The sequence below is a fragment of the Ambystoma mexicanum genome, chromosome 4q (assembly GCF_040938575.1).
Source record: "Ambystoma mexicanum isolate Mex_15411 chromosome 4q, UKY_AmexF1_1, whole genome shotgun sequence".
Lineage (NCBI taxonomy): Eukaryota > Metazoa > Chordata > Amphibia > Caudata > Ambystomatidae > Ambystoma > Ambystoma mexicanum.
In genome coordinates, this window is record NC_090928.1 from 205,224,687 (window position 1) to 205,239,240 (window position 14,554).

Sequence of the window (14,554 nt, forward strand, 5' to 3'; positions counted from 1 at the left end):
CTTGGTTTGCCTGCAGCCCGTGTATTGGCCGCAGGAGTGATGTCCAATGACTTCTCTCATGTCCCACATTGTAGAACGGCCTGAAATATTATTAGATTTTGCACTGGTAAGAAATTCTTTGAGGTTTTTGGACCTCCTGAGGGCCATCCAAGGTTTGGGTTCATCTGGAAGATTGAGTTGCACCAGAGGCCAGAATTTCTTGATGAGGGTTTTGAGTTTGGAAGTGGTAGGACTAAATGTGGTGACGCAAGTTAGAATGTTCTCAGATGAGGTGGTTTTATCCTGGGGTGTAAGAAGGGCCTCTCTTGGTGTAAATCTTGCTCGCTTCTGGGTGTTTTTTATACATTTTTTGGGGTATCCTCTTGCCGTCAGTTTAAACTGAAGGTCACTGGAATGTTTCTGGAAATCCTCCATTTGGGTACAGTTGCGGCAGATCCTCAAAAATTGACCGTATGGGAGATTGTCCCGTAAGCTCTTGGGGTGGTGACTGCTGTAATGCAGGAACGTGTTACGGTCAGTGGTTTTTTTGAAGATTGAGCGTTCAAGTTTATTGTTCGTGGGTGTGATTGTAAGGTCCAGGAAATTCATTTTCTGGTTGCTCTTATTTATGGTGAATTGGATTTCTGTGGTACGTAAGTTCAGCCATTGAAAATATTCCATCAAGGTGTTATCTTCTCCTTTCCAGAGGAAGATGATGTCATCAATGTACCAAAACCATAAGGTGACGGAGTTAAGGCACGGGTTGGTCATGTTGAGGACGTGTGTCAGGTCAAATTCGACATAAAGATGAGGGCCATGCTGGGGGCAAAAACGGCACCCATGGCTGTGCCACAGATTTGTAGGTAGAAGGTGTTGTCGTACTCGAAAAAGTTGTTAGTGAGTGCTATTTCAAGAAGTTCAATGATGAGGTTGATGGGCACACGTCTCTGTGTCATGTGGTGAGATAAATGATGTCTAATACACTCCAGTGCTTGTTGTTGTGGAATGGAGGTATAGAGGCTCTTGATGTCTAATGACACAAGGATATCTTCAGAGGAGTGGAATGGTTGATTTTCGAATTTGGTAATGGTGTCCATAGTGTCTCTTAGGTAAGTAGGGGTCTGCTGGTTCAGAGGTTTCAAAAAGTAATCAATGAAAGTTCCAATGGGCTCCAGAATGGAGCCACATCCTGATACGATGGGTCTGCCAGGTGGTGTATGACTGTCTTTATGGATTTTGGGAAGGGCGTAGAGGACGGGAGTCCTTCCTTCTGATGTGTTGAGAAAGGTCTCTTCCTTATCGGTGATCCAATTGTGTTCCAGTGCATTTCTTGTTGTTTCTTGGATCTTGATTTTTATTTCTGCTGTAGGGTCCTTTTTCAGTTTCTTATAGTTGCCTTCCTCGTCAAGGAGGGAAATCACCATGGTGTTATACTGGAAGCTGTTTTGTATAACGATGCCACCTCCCTTGTCGGCTGGTTTGATCACAAGTGATTTATTGGCACTGAGAGTAGTAAGGGCTTTCCTTTCCCCGGAGGTGAGATTCTGTCTATGGCGATCTGGGGTGGAGTGCAATTTTACAATTTGTTGCCGGATACATTTCTCGAAAGAGAGGATGGAGGCGGGTGTCTCAGAATCTCTAGGTTGGAAATCTGATCTGGGTCTCAAACCTGTGTCCTCAGGTCCCATCGGGATGTCTTTTTCGAGAAAATAGACCTTTCTGCTGATGCTGCGGAAAAAGTTAGAAAGTTCGAGATCGAGTTTAAACCAATTGGTATGATTGGTAGGCACAATAGATAGTCCCTTGGCTAATAATGAGTTCTCTTCTTTGGACAATGAGGAGCCGGAAAGATTAAAGATTGGAGTAGTCGTTAATGGCTCCGGTTGTTCCTGCGGCGTCTGCTCGGATACCCCCATTGGGGGAAGTTGTAGAAGGGAAACTGGGGAGGATGGGGTGGGCCCCAGTACCCTCCTCTGGGACCCCCTTGGCCTAAAAAAGGCATGTTGGGAGGTTGTAGAAAGGGTTGATTTTGGCCGAAGTTGGCTGAGCGTCCTCTAGCCTGTGGTTGATCACCGTTCGAGGAGTCTGAGCTGGAAGTATCAGAAAAAGATACCCCCCTACGTCTGTTTCTCAAAGCCCTGCCTTGTTTCGCCAGGCGTTCTTTATCCTTGGTGTCTTTATAATCCGCAGCCAGGTACGGATAGATGTGTTCTATCTTGAAATTCTTGATGTCCTTTACCAGTTTTTTGTGCTTTTTCTCTAAGGTTGATGCCATGAAGGTGTCAAGTTCTTTATCGATTTCTTTAAGTTTTTCACAAGCATTAGTTAGAGTTGCATCAGTGAGAAATTTTGTCTCTTCCGTTTTGAGATCTTTGAGAATATGAGAACGTATTCTCTGAGCAGTAGTGATAGTGAGGGCCATGAGGTCTCGGCTGCATTTAGTTGCTATTTTGCTGAATCCCTGAAGGTATTCTTGGTCATCCAGAAATAGTGCTAGTTCGTTCCGTACTAGGAGACCAAGGGGGATCATGTTGACACGGAGGTATTCTCTGAGAAAATGTCCGTGTACCTCGGTTCGAAAACAGCGTTTCTTAAGGTTCAGAAGATCTTCTCCTCTGGCTGTCGAGGCTGGGTGCTGTTGTGCCCCTGCCATGTTGAACATGGATGGGCCTTGTATAATATCATTGATTTCTGTTTCAGAGAAGCTGAATGTTTGATCCATGGTGGTCAGATAGGAGCAAGGGGAGAGTCAGTGGGAGAGAAAGGGAAGCACGAAGGGTGGAGGAGAGGAGTACCTAAAGAGGAACCTGAGGGGTAGGAGATGTGTCGGCCAAATATAAATGGGGGGGACCCAAAAGAGGGACCTCTAAAATGGTAGTGGTTTTTGAGCCTCTATTATAGCTAGTGCTATATCATAACATAGTGAAACAAAAAGAGGCTGCCCTGGATGGGGAAGGACAGGAGGGCTGGAGAAGCTACAACAAGGGGGTTGTCCTACCCTCTATGAATCTAAGAGGTGTACGGAGGGAATTCAGTGTACACTGGTTTTTAGACCCTAATGGGAGCACATACAATCTGAGCAACCATTGTAGAAAGCAACATGCTTGCTGATGCCAAACACATGACTCAAAATTATAAAAATAATTTTTAATTTAGCTTTCTATTATGAGCTGTTTTTTCTTTATGCAGCATATTTAAGTTATTTCCTTGCATAACAATACATGATATCCATTGATGAAGACACACACATAGTTGAAAATTCACTATGGCAAAAATGCAAATGGCATGGGGTATGGTTAATCATTTGTACATGTGACCAACAGCTTTTAAATCAAGTGTCCCATGTCATTGGATGTGAAGAACACTCTGTGAGAGTGCAAGTAGAGGAGACGGTGAAGATAGGTCTCCTGTGCCCGGCTAAAGTCTGACCTTATGTTATGGTCTACATCTGGGTATGATGTTAGAGATTTAGAGGCAACACAAGTGATAGCCCATAGAAAATCTGGGTTAGTGTGCTGCTGACGTTTCAGCAGGATAGGTTGTAGCCTTCTTCTGGGGCCAAAAAAGTCAGGAGACTCTGTGTTAAAAGAGAAAGACAGGAGAAAATCATGAAAGAAAGTGTGAGAGTGATCAGTGTTTAAAACAGCAGCAAAGTGCTGGAGTGGGTCATTACGATGTATCAAATACTAAAACACAAGTCCTGCAAGGGATTCCAAAAAAGGGGGGTCCACTCACCACTGGTCATGCTTCCAGTAGGAGCAGGTGGACACGGGGGGTTCCATCGTAGGGCATATGAAGGCGCAGGAGGGAGTAGCGTGGGTCGGGAGGGCGGCCAGGCTGGAGGCAGGAGCCCCGTGGGTGACTGGTGCGGGACTCCTGAAGTAGTGGACGAGGTCCGGGGAAGGTCCCAAGGGAAAAATCCTTAGGAGCCAGAGAAAGAAGAGAAAAGACAGGAGTTTGCAGCTCTGGTAAATAAGTGGCTTTGGCCGCAAAATCAGGCGTGGAGATAGTGTGGGTCCACTCTTTCAAGCAAAGATATGTACCTGTGACTGTTTGAGGAGCACGGCAGAAGTTAGAGCAGAGAACCGAGTCAGGAGGCAGCCAAGAGCAAAGTCATCGGGGCTGGGAAGCTCGGGGTGATCTGCCGTCTCGTGTGTCCCCTGTAGGCAAAAAGAATGAAAGACACGGCCAAAAGGGTACATCAATAAAAACCCTAGCATACAGGGTGGGCGGACCAGCATACCAGACAGGTCAGAGCTCCCGGGCGCAACGGCCCCCGCCAACAGAGTTGTACTGTGGAAGTCCGGAAAGGATGCCGGTATAGTGCGACCGACACCCTTCCTTTTTACCGGACCGCTACAGTTGTTGTGAGGCCCTAGGCTTCTGAGAGAAATGTTCAGGTCGGTGAACAGATAATTATTTACTCTTTTATAAGGCGTTTATTACCGGAGACCAGCCTCTAAGCGTGGGACCGGGATTCAAACCTGTGTTACTCTGCATTGTCTTGCTTCCAAGACAAACGCATTGCCTCTAAGCTATATCTTTGCCCCAAAGCTATCCTTTCGGGCTCCATTTTCCAGCTACATATTTCGGTGCTTTCAAATTGAGCTCTCTGCAAATAAATGATCCTACTTTTTTTATTTCATTTTGTTTTTCAAACGGTAGCCAGTAATGAATTATGGTGATATGGTCATGTTGTCTGTAACCTCATATGAGACTGCCGCTGAGTGAAGCACAAACTTAACCCTGTGAATACCCTAAGACATAAACATCTTATAAAAGTGTGCTTATTTTGAAATAAGACTTATACATGTGTCTTAATTTTGGTATACTGTAGAACGTTAGAGTTAAACTTCAAGTTCTTTAGTATTTTCTTCATCAACCGATCCCCCAGAAGCAGGGTGCTCACAGGATTAGACAGAATTAGAAATTAAGTGGGAGACATCCAAGAATGATGCCTTGAAATAAATAATTTCTGTGGATAACTAGCTGTTGTAGAGCAATCCTGAAATGGTGTAGGGCAGAAGCATTTTACATTGTCGGATGTGGTGTAACTGATAATTTGTATGATATGATATGATATGGCATTTGTAACATGCATCTACACAAATATTTCAAGGTGCGACGAGGCAAGGAAGGGGGAACAGAGGGAGAACAGAGACAATGATCTTACTAAGCCAAGTGACATTGAGATCACGCAAGTTTTGGGATACCCAGGCCCTGCCATTGGAATCAGTTGATTCCTGATAGAAGACAAGATGGTCCCTGTGGCCCCTTGCTTTCTATTGCCTGTTCCCTTGTTTTTCCCAAAGTCCTGGGAAGCCTTGACTCTGTCCCTTCACCCTGACTGGCTGTTGGGTGGAAGTTCCATATATGGTATTGTTGGGAGGTCCAGGCCAGACTGTCTGGAGCCTTCACAGTGACTGTATGTTGTGAGTACACCCTTGGGGTGGGACCTGGGTAAATGGAGTGTGTGACCAATATTCACTTCTTGTTATGGGTGTCTAGTGTCTGGTATGCTATACAATGACTGAGAAGGCCCTGTCCGAAACTGGTATGAATGCAGTGTGGAGTGCTGATTGGCTGGGTACTTGTCGCAATACACATTCCTTGTTGTGAGTGTCTGAGAACGAGGAGAATGGCTTTAATGCACTGTGAGCCTGATTGGCTGCCTGCCTGCTGAATTCCCTTCCGAGTGATTGTTTTACCTGAGTGTGATCCAGCAGAGTGAATGAGAGACAGGACAGTATATCTGGGGGCCTCCCACTGCTAGAAATAATTGAAGCTGAAGTCAAAACTAATGTTTGATCTAGACTGCCGAGCCCGAAGAAGAAGGTTGACTGCTGTTACCTTCACTGCAATCTGAAAGCCGCCGTGACGTCGAGACTGATCCAAGAGAGGACCTGGCTAGTAGACCTCTACCCGAGCCACGAGGGACCATTGTGCAACGCTAACATTCACCAAAGTGCCCTGGAAGCCAGCCTTCGAAAGACCATCGACCGGAGACAGGGACCGCCAAGGAGAACTAAGAGAAACACCAGACAGCCGTCCACCGTCGTCGACCAGGGTTTGCAGGTTTGCAATATCCACTGGAGGCCCGTCGAAGCTGTGTTGCCTAGAAGCGGGAACCGCTTGACGCTGGGTCACTGACGACCAAAGCAGCAACGTTCCATCGATGAAGACACATTGAATTCAAGGATGCTCTCGTCAGCACTGCCGACCGCTTTGTCCCGCTGGAGAAAGTCGAGGCCACCGATGCACCGAGGGGCATCCGACGGTGGCTTTCCCGGCACCCAAAGACCGCTGTGATGCCAGATGACCCAATGCCCTTGCTGGGCCAAAGTTCTTTAGTGACTCTTTGTGTCAACAAACTACCGTCGTCGCAGTGAACAGCATGCCTGCTCTTCACAGGATGTCCACAACCGATCGTCGACAAGCACAGCCAGGACCGAAGCCGCTGCCTCAACACTGTTGTTCACCACTTGTTCGAGGGATCTCGATGATCTGTGGCTCCTGCCTTAAAGGGAGCCGCTCAAGAAGGATCCGGCGACGACCCGATGTTGAACTCTGCTATTCCAGGCACATTGGGGTGGTAGAACTATTTAGAAGGAAATAAGACTCATGCTGAACAATATATGGACTGGGCTTGTATTATATCTTTATTTTTATTAACACCACCCTCCTGCATGCAGACATGGAAGACCGGCTCTGTCATAGACGGAACCAGTGTTTCCATGGTCCCCATCCCAATGGAATCCTATCGGACTCCATGTGAATGGGGATTTACAGAATTCCGGCTCTGAAATTACCGGGTCACCAGGGTTGTAATGCAATCACGGAGGCAGAAAGGTATTACGGGTCCGGCGGCAGCCTGTCGGTTTTTTCCGGCCTGGCTGTCGCCAGACTCGTAATGAGGCCCTGTGTTTTCATTAACATAGTGTGTGGACATTCCTTTGTGTGTGCTTGGGGACTGCACAATACTTAAGAACCAGCCTGCATCACCTACTGAGAGTTTAAGCCTTGGGTGCTCGTCCATAGCTACCAAATAGAGAACCTTGGCTGGGGTGCCCAGTGCTTCCACTCTGCCATATGGAGAGCAGGTGTACAGATACCCCCTCCAGTCTTTAAAACATCAGAGATGTGAGGAGAAAAGGAGAGTGTGGAGTCGAAGATGACCAATTGGCTGGTTTTCATCTTTTCTTGATCTGGGCTTGGATGGTGAAGTGTAGGTCTAGGATGAATCTCTGGGATATGGTGGCAAGATGAGACACTGGGATGGTAATGTCTTTGAAAAGAACTGCATTATCCATATGATCATCTCTGTAAGAATAAAAACTATTAGGTTTTCTGAAGGTTCAATTTAAGGAAGTTGTGAACCATCCACCATGATGTGTGGAATGTTTTCTACTGATGAGTGGCAGCTACTGACTGGTGAATAGTGATTCACAAGTTCTCCATCTTGTGTCACAGAGGTTCCATATAAAGATTGAACAACATTGGAGAGAGAGCGAGAGAGAGAGAGGAGGGGGGGAGGAATACTGCTACGCACCCTTTCTCTGAAGCCCAAACATTTTGTTGGGCTGCTGAGTTTAAAATTCTTAAATTACATCGGAAGCTTCAGATATGTTTAGAAGATTAATGAGACATTAGCTCCCATATTCCAGTATGTGGTGGATGTCATACAGGATATTGGTACTAGCAGTTTAAATGCTATGCAACCGTCTAAACCCTGATTTATATATTGCCAACAGGATATGTGTTTCTACGTGTTATGGAACTTGGAAAGCCACATAGTTTTGTAGGGTTTCTCCCTACAAGATGAGGTTAACAATTGAATGCAATCACTTCAGGCACAGCTTGAGCAGGACAGTTATTACGCTTCTACTAAACATATTAAGAGTGGTCGACGAGTGGAGCAGTCCTGCAGTCACTCTACTCTATGCTGCTTTGAGCAGAGTCTTTCTACTCTGTTACCCTGCTGGCTGACTGGGAGGAGCTGGTGTTAAAAGCCCAGTCTGGCCGCGGGGCGGCCGCGGAGTGGTCGACGAGTGGAGCAGTCCTGCAGTCATGACAGGCAAGACGGCAAAGGAGACCGAGGAGAACGAGGAGCGTCGCCTCAGAAGCATCAGATGCAGACGTGACGGGGGGCCGTTACAAAATAAGGAGAACGAGGACCCGGCTGGTCGGGATGACTTTCAAGAGTCTAGAGGTAAAAAGAAGTTAGGTACAGGCTCTGGGCCATCTCCGGTTACACTAAGACCAAGACAACTGTGTATACCTGTTCCAAAGCACCCATTAAAGCTACCTCTAAACATCTCCAACATCCCTAACACCACTAATAACACTAACATTACGAATAACTCTACCGAATTGCTGCATTCTCCAAATAAATTAATCTCTACCCATGTTAGTGCACCCCCTATCCTCTTCAACATTCGGGACTCTGAACCCTTGGTTCAGCCTGCATTGGAGGACAGGTGAACTTTTGAGAGCCTTGTGCAGAGGGGGGAGAAGGAGGTGGGGTGTGTAGCACATGCTGAATTTCCTGAAAATGAGAAGAAGTCTACCAAAGGAACTAGCGAAGGTGCCAGCAATATAGACTCCATTGTTACTGTGGTGCCCTCTGATGTAGATACAGTGACTACCCTTAAAACTGGAACCATCGTCCCCATCACCAGCCTAAACACCACGTCCAAGCTCCTAAATAACGACAACAACCCCCCAACCAAACCCCCACCAGCCCTACTCACCGCTCCGCCTCATGACCCGGGAGACATGGGAAGTGTTCTGAGGCCGCTGTCTGCCGCAGAGGCAGTGTCTTAGGGTCGGTCGGTGCCGGCTGCGGCGACTCCCGCCCTCCTCGGGGGGGTGGTGGTTGCGGCGGTCGTCCACATGCCAGGGGAGAGACGGGGCCGTGGAGAGTTGGGCGGGGGAGGTGGAGGGGAGGCGGGTTCGGCGCCGTGGTTGGGGTCCTGGCAGGGAGAGGACGCGGCGCTCTGCGATCCTGGCGCCGCCGCGGCGGGCGTGGAGTTTGTGGGGGACGCCGTTGGCGGCGGTGCGGGTTGCGGAGCGCTGGAGGAGGAGGGGGCTCCCTGCTCGGTTTGGCCGGTGGAGCGGCCGGCGTCCCCGGCGGAGGAGGGGGGGAGGAGTTAAGCCGCGACAGAGAAAAGGGCTGAGTTTACTGGCCAACATGCAGCAGAAATGGTTACTGACACCTGCTGGCGGCCCGCATGTACTGCGGAGGCCAGGTCAGTCAAAAGAAAGGAACGTGCATTAACAGCACGAAAACAAAAGAATTTGAACAGGGGGAAATCCTCCACCAAACCCTATTACAGAGGATCAAGTAAAAAAAGTAAATCACTCAAAGTACCGCCCCACAATCAGGTGACAAACTTTTTCAAAAAAAGGGTGTAAGCCCCCCCACACCACAAAAAGAAATATCGGATGGAGAGCTTTTGGAGGGGTGGGTGGCGGTTGAAGAGTCTATTTTAAAAGAACAACCATCCAATAGTCATGAGGAGAGAGGAGCTGTTAAACAGAGGACTGGGAACATATTGCCACAACTTGAAACGCCATTAAGGTGGCACTTTGGGAAACCCCCCCTGGCCTCTCCTATTCCGCACCTCCCTACATTGACGGGCCCAACCAGACCACTAACAACTTAAAGAGTACCTACGAGTCTTTGGAGGTGATGGAGGAATCGAACGTGTGGTCTCAAAGTGGGCACCCGCAAGAGGAAATCTCTAGCCAGATCCATCCTGGCCCCCAGAAGGCTTTGGGAAGTCCCCTGGGTCATAGTGCGGCCTCGATTATACCTGAAAAAAGCCTGGCAAAGACACCACCCAGAGGTGCCACGGGAAAACCAACACCGGACCACGAGGCGTGCCTTACCCCAGGTAGAGTGAGGACCGACAGAATCTCATTACACGGGAGTGTAAAGGAAACACTGCATAAGAAAATAGACCTAATGGGTATAATGTCCACTGTGACAATCGCCCTAACTCCTTTCAACAAACTATACGAAGCACTGAATGACTCTGTGAAAGATCAACCTGCAATCACAGCCCTTATACATACCAAGTTATTATACTTGGAAAAATACATATTGGCCAAGGAAGTGAGACAAGAAAACACCAGAGACCAAGGATCATTGTGCTCTCTAGACCTGGAGCGGAATACACAAGGAACACAGACCAGTGCCAACTGTTGGAACAAAAATAATGATTTGGCACTGAACATCGAGGAAAAAAACACTAGTGCACAAATGAGTATGAACGGCCAAACTAAACCTAGCGATCTGCCGCCTGCTGGAAAGAAAGCTACGCCCATGTCAGAAAATGGATGTATTAACTTAGACTGCTCAGGAATAACCCCGATCAAAGCGGAAAAGGGCTCGGGGGGCAAAACCAAAACTAAATGTACAAATACAAAACAGAAAGAACTTGGAAACTTCTTTAACAAGAAAGTGAAACCAGTGGAAAAATTAAATTTAAAAAAGGTACTAGTGCCGGAAAAAATAGAAGCCAAGAAGGTAGTTCTAAAGATAACGACCCCACCAAAGTTGTCAAGAAAAACAGCAACAGCGAGACGACGAATGGGGACCAGTGAAACCTCCAACGCAAAACCACCAGGAAAGGGCGAATCAAGAAAAAGAAAATTCTCGGAGGAAGAGAAAGTGGAGGAAGAGTTTAACTCTATAGAAGCCTTATTAAATCTAAGTACATTTACAGTGGAAGTTTCAGAAACAGACATCCCATCTCAAAAGACTAGATCACATACTGAAAGAGTGGCTGAGAGTGTGTGTAGAGGTGAAGTAACCCCAGCCCCCCACCCAGGGAGCCAAAGAGGAAGACTGCACAGTAAAGATCAATACAGACATACGGAATGGAAGAAAAGGAAACCCTCTAAACCCCTCACAGCTAACGTCCTAAAGACACGAAGAGAGAGCAACTCTTCTTATGACAAACGCTACAATGATCTAAGTACTGGAGACAAGAGGTCTCGGCAGAAAGTGTCCAAAACCAGGAGGACTCCAGAGAATTTTTCAAGCAATAGTCAGCGACATAAAGAGAGAGAACGAAGCAGGGGACGATCGCCACACGAGAGCAGTAAGGTATGGATAAGGAGTAGAATGAACAAACGCATCAAGACGGATTATGCCATCTTCAAACTGGAGAGAAGGAGTGAAAATCCAGACGACTTTAGGTTGAGCAGGAACACCATGCTGTATATCTTTAAGCAAATCCCAAATTTACGACCCTTGACCTCTCAAGACTTAAAAATTGTCGAACCATGTGAGAAAGGACGGAACGATCAGGCCTATATACACATATCATCATTATTAATAAACAACATCTTGAAGGCTGAGAAAGAAAACCTCTGGTATTTGGGATATGAACTGAAGGAAATTCAGGCCATTCAAAATCAGAGGTACCATCGGACGCATAGCACCTCAGTGACGAGATCCCTAATAAGAAGAAAGAGAATACCGTCAGAACAAAATCACCACAACAAAGATAAAGGAAAGCTTTGCCGAGTCATAAATCTTACTCGACTCAAGACAAGCAAAACACACATGGCCCCAATAGGTCGAGGGAAAGGAAGAGGAGGGAGCAGTCACCACACCTAGGTCGTAAGAAATACTCTAATGGTTACCGAGCAATAAACCCGGAAAGATGGCCAAAAGGACCGGGAGAAAAAATAAGAATCACAATTGATGGAAGCCCCACGAAATTTTCTCGAGCGGAGAGTGGCACCGAAGCCAGAAGCCCGGTTAGACAGCACAACAGGAAGTGGATATCAAACACACGACAATATGCAAACAAAATCTAGCAATTAGTGGACAGAAAACCCCCGCCAAGCCAACTGGTGAAACAATCGCCCTTGATAATGGGCTCATGGAACACACAAGGGTTTTACCACTTGACGGTAAGCTCCGATGTTAATCTAGGAGACTTTGATATCTTGTGTCTACAAGAAACGTGGCTGCTGGTGAAACCCTGCCTTGACGGATACACTTTGACCTTCACCCCGGCAGAGAAGGGAGCCACAGGAAGGCCAAGGGCTGGTCTTGTGACCGCTGTAAAATCGGGATGTGGCTTAGTGCCCAGGGTAGAATACACCTCTCCCCGCTTATCCAGGGCACTAGATTAGAGTGGCAATGGGATGGCGTCGGAACAGGGAAGGAAAATTCTCTACAAAAATTGCTAGTTATTAATACATACTGGAATCCGGCAGAGACTACTACAGACCAATATCTAGAGGCTATCGACAACCTCCTGGAGAATGAAAGCGAAAGCCAACAACCGAGCCTCATCATTATAAATGGCGACCTAAACTGCACAATGGAGGTTGACGAGACTCCCACATGCATGAGATCTACAACTGATGGGGACAGAGCTAAACGATGGGGTAACCTGATGGATAAATGGGATCTGCATAACTTGCATTGGTTACGCTCTAAAGAGAACAAGAAGATCCCAACATGGCAAAGAAATCATCAAAAGGGAACTATTGATCATACTTTTGTATCGAAGGCTTTACTGAGCATGATAAAGTCTTTCAATGTGGTGAAAACGGGCAAAAGCGATCACAATATCTTAAAAACGACCTGGCACCATTATAGGCCGTCGCAAGAATCCATGCTACAAGGCCTGGAAGTTAACCCGAGTGGCAATCGCCTTAGGTTAACGGCAAAAGCCATCAGTGAAATAACAACGGTTTATAAAACCATCAGCAATAAGCTTATTGATAAGACAGTTGGATCTGCTAATGCTGATTATGTGCCGTTATTGGAAATTTACCGCAGATCGAAGCAACAAGGGGGCCCTTTGCACTCAGTCCACAGACAGAGTTACAATAAGGAACTGGTAAAGCAACAAGCTGCCTTGAGAAAAATCCAGAGAATGGCAAAATCCAGCGACTCAATAAACTTGCAAGCGAAATACCACCTTGCGCAATGCAGGTATAAAAATTGGGTGAGACATCAGCGTGCAAGTCTTCTGCAGCAAGACGCAGAACAAATGCTGCGCGTACTTTCAAAGAAAAGCAGCAAAGAATTCTGGTCTTTGATTCATACGAAAACAACAAGTACCCAGACCAGCCTCCAGAATATCGTCAGCGAAGAGAAATGGGTGGATTTCTTTGCGTCGCTATATAAAAAGGAGGACAGCTGGATATCGAACATCCGGAGGTGCCAAGTGACAAACTGGGAAATACCCTGTGATCATGACACTATTACATCAAAAATTACGAAGCTAAAAAACTCTAGAGCGCCAGGACCGTACGGCATCTCCAACATAGATTTGAAGACCAATGTTGTAACTTGGGTTCCACTAATTAGCCAGATTTTCCAGAACTGTAACACTTCTAAATCTGTGCCTCCCTCTTGAAAGACTTCAGATGTGGTCCCAATCTTTAAAAAAGGAGCAAAAGAAGATCCGAGAAATTACCGTCCTATAATGCTCCTGGACGTCATCGGGAAGTTATTTGGCTCTTGTGCTCTGGATGGCCTGAACAACTGGCTAAAGGAATCCAACTATAGAGATCAATTCCAGACGGGGTTTGTCAGAAACATCGGCACCTCAGCAAACATTCTGGTACTATGCTCCTTGAAAGCAAGAGTCCAACAAGGAGCGCCGAGAATATTCATGGCCTTCGTCGACCTACTGCAGGCATTTGATCGTGTGAGTCGTGAGCGCCTGTGGGACAAACTAATTGGCAAGAACTGCCCAGGGAAAATCTTATCCCCAATAAGAGCTCTCTATGAAGACACCACCATGAGAGTCCGGCTGAATGGGGCAGGGACACTGTCAAAGGTTATCCATACCGCCCGAGGAGTAAAGCAGGGCTGTCCCTTAGCTCCAGCTCTGTATAACGCCTATATAGCAGACCTGGAAGACGACTTTGCCAAAACTAGATACTTTCCCCCATCATTAGGAGGAGAGAAAATACAGAGACTCCTCTATGTGGATGATATCATCCTATTAGATCAGACAGCGGTGGGGCTCCAAAGGCAGTTGAACAGTCTTCTTGTATATCTGGGAAACAACCATTTAGAACTAAATAAAAGCAAAACCAAGATCATGGCCTTCGAAACTACAACTCGAACAGCAGGCAAAGAAAAATGGAGCCTAGAAAACAAAAAGTTGAAATCGTAAAGAGCTTTAAATACTTGGGAGTGACGCTAAGTAACAGCACCACGGAAATTCCAATGCAGGAGATGCTAATAGCCAAAACAAAGACCTTGTCATGCCAGGCACGGACAATCAACATGAAATACGGAAATTTCTCATTGATTCCAGTACTGTCTTTCTTTAAAACCAAGGTCATCCCGAGTATAACGTATGGAGCAGAAGCAATGCCACAAATCCAGAGGAAGTTTTGGGACAGGTTGGAGGGACAATTTTGGAAGAAGGTGCTGGGACTGCCAATCTCTGTTCCCATATGTCACATCAGACAAGAACTCTGCCTACCATCTGTGAAGGGGACGGTGGTGAGGAACACCCTGATGCTCTTCAGGAAAGTGATCATGGACTCGTCACTGCCTGTATTTGAGATTCTGAAGAACGAACTG